Raw genomic sequence first — 3,287 nt, 5'->3', positions numbered from 1 at the left:
GTGCTGGCCATGGACATGACAGAGAAACAGCCAGCTCCTTCTTACGTACGAAGCTGGGAATATATTTTATATATACTTACAGCGCCCTTATGAATTATTTGATTAAGTAAACATATTTTATCCTTATTCTATTTTTGTTCTTTTTTTTGTTCTACATATCATTTCCTATTTTTGTTACTGTGCAGGCATTGTATATATAAAGATTGACAGTTTTGAATAAATAAGCATTGGGGCCTCCATTGTTGCCTTGCTGCAATCTGCACATACTGTATCCATAACACTAGTTGTTCCCACACCTTATCTTTTACATATTCTTCATTATACAGGTTAAATGTTTGCTCATTCAAATAATTTATAGGTGCCAAATTTCTTCAATTATTTAACACACTACTTTCCTTCACTTAAAGCATCTCCAAATTAAAAGTGTACCTGTCACGTAAACACAGCAGAGGCAACCATATTGTGAGCTAGCCCAGAGGCATCACAAAGGGAGATGCAGGGGGTGCGGGCCGCACCCAGGTATCACCCTTCTAGGGGGTAACACCAAAATGCTGACTCCTCCGCAATGACGGTAGGCCGATGCTGCAGTGTGACGCTATCCTGCCACACTTAGCTCCTGTCAATGAGGAGGAGGCGACAGTGCTGGAGAAGTTTCCAGGGGCAGCCCGTGTGCCCCCTGAGTGAAGTAATCAGGGGATTCCTGTGTGGCCACACCCCTTTAGTGACATCTGCGTGGCTCTCGCAAGGCAACTTCTTCTGCCTGAGAAGCCACACCCCTTTCTGAGCTTGCGCCAAAAGGGATTTCTTGGCTTCACCTGGTGTCACCGACCCGGATGCCGCCACTGAGCAGGCCCAATCTTGATCATGAGTAATCAATTCAGGGGAAACAAATTTCTTTAATTAGGCACAAAACACATATTGTTGGCAACCTATATATTGTTGGTATTGGCGTTCTCTTTGTTTAAACATCCTCCTCAAACACAATCAGAGAAAAAGAGGTTCATACCATAGACTGTTTAGAATTTTCTCCACCACATGTGCTCCTATTCACAGGCAGGAAAGGTGCATCACAAGGATTGTCCTCTCCCAGACACCGTACTGTCTCTTTGAGTGTTTAAATTACCTTACAGAATACATCACAAGAGGTTTGAACACACGTATCATTCCTTTCAAAGAAATCTTTATTCAAACGTCCCTCCAGTATCAAATAAACATCAAAGGTGCAGAGAAACATTTGAACTAATATTGACACAGTCCCGCTGTTTCTGATGCCTACCAAATGGTTAAGAGTCTGAGCAAATCAGACGTGCATTAATGAAGCTCCCAATTACTCCACAATAAATGCAGATAATGCCTAATCAGGAGCAAACATTCAAAACTGTTGGCACCCTACCAGCAATGCGTTTCAATTTTCTCTGCAGCCTGAAGAAGAGAAAATCGAAAGGCGTTGCCGGTGGGGGTACCTACTGGTGGGGATGCTTGCGAAAAGGGATCCCTCAGCCACTGCTCGGCTCTTTCTGCCAGAAGGTTTGCGCATGCGCATTAGCACTGCCAAGGTCAGACTCAGCAGGGTTATGTGCCACTGCTACAGTACTAAGGTAGTGGGGAAAAGACTTGCTGAGACAACTGATTTTTGGATGAGCTGTCTCCGTGGCAGAGCAATGATGAATTCCTCCAGCAACCCCCGCGAATAGAAAACAAAATTATCGGGAGCCATCTGGTATCGTCAATAGACCCCCAGAGAAAGATGTGGTTGATCTATAGATTCTGTAGGGTAATAGTTACACGTAACACACTGCCCCCTCCCACACAAACATGCAAATGATATAATACAAAATGTTTCTTTCAAAATTGCAGCCTGGCATGATATATACTTTTTGTTTTTTACTGGAATAATTTGAATATTATATAATTCTCAACTTTCAATGGGCAATGTATTTCAGAGAGACACAATATAATAGAATGGCCTCTTTCCCAAAGAGCTACTGCTCCTGCACCGCTTTTCCATGTGCTTCTCTTCCATCATCCAGTGTGTCTCCTTGTGGGGGACTGTGTAGACACTCTACAGAGCCTGCCATTGCCGTGTGTTACCACTTCTAGTTACTGCATACTTTCCACTGCCACCACTAAGTGTATGTGCAGGTGTGTGCTCCAGATACCACACTCCACCTGTATGAACCCGCTTTTGGCAGGACCTGTTACACCAGAGGTTACTTCATTGTATACATGCTGTATTAGCCCTGTGTTGATTAGCGTCCTATTCATCAAGTGGACTGACCTCCATCACATGCTGCTGACACCTATCAATGTCATAGGTTCTACCAATAGTGATGACATGAATTAATTGGTTGGGTGTACTTTTATAGCATCATGATACCAACTAGGGAAGCCAATCCCGGGCCCTTTTTTCAATCCCGGGTATCGGGATTGAAAAATGGCCAATCCCGGGATTCCCGGGATACCCGGGATTGGCTTTTAGCTATGTGGCCGCCCCCTTGCCCCGCCCCGCCCCGCACACATAACTCACCATATACCGGGGACGGGCAGGTGGGGAACATCCTCTGGCGGCTCCCAGCAGCGTGTGACGGTGCAGCGTGAACTCTCATGCTGCGCTGGGGAGCCAGAAGGAGGAAGTCGGGCGGCATCTGAGCGTCCTGTGGACTCTCAACACTGATCCCTCAATCCCCGGGATTGGAGCTTCCAATCCCGGGATTGAATCCCGGCCGTTTTTGGCCCTAAATCCTGGGATCCCGCCGATCCTGATCCTGGGATTGGCCACCATAGTACCAACAAGTGATCATGTATTCCTCCAAAAGATACTCTGAAAGCTGGGTGGATGAATAATGTTATCCAAACTGTTTAGTCTCAAAGCAATGGGGCTGGTGGGTGAGCTTTTTTTCTTACTACACTTACCTCTAAAGGCCACAGATCTCACGTGCACGGCTAGCCCTACACCTCAGTAAAAAATGGTAAACTTCTTCCTTCCTTTCTTCTGGATCAAGACATTGTCTAAGGGCCTGATTCAGAGATGTATACCGAAGCCTCAACAGTTGTGAAATTGTATTTAGTGGCTGTGAAAAAATTTACAAATGTTTCAGCCGCTGGAATTTGTTTTGAGATTCTGATATGCCACTGGTGTGCGAAGATACAGACATTGGATGCACATCAGACGATAAACAACTGTCTGAGTAACCTTATGGGCATGGCCTTAGGAAGTCATTCACTGGACTCATTCTAACAGGCTCAGGCACGCCCCTGAAACAGTGGCAAAATGCCTACAATTCAGT

The sequence above is a fragment of the Pseudophryne corroboree genome, chromosome 2 (assembly GCF_028390025.1).
Source record: "Pseudophryne corroboree isolate aPseCor3 chromosome 2, aPseCor3.hap2, whole genome shotgun sequence".
NCBI classification, from domain to species: Eukaryota; Metazoa; Chordata; class Amphibia; order Anura; family Myobatrachidae; genus Pseudophryne; species Pseudophryne corroboree.
Note: the sequence above shows the minus strand (reverse complement) of the source record.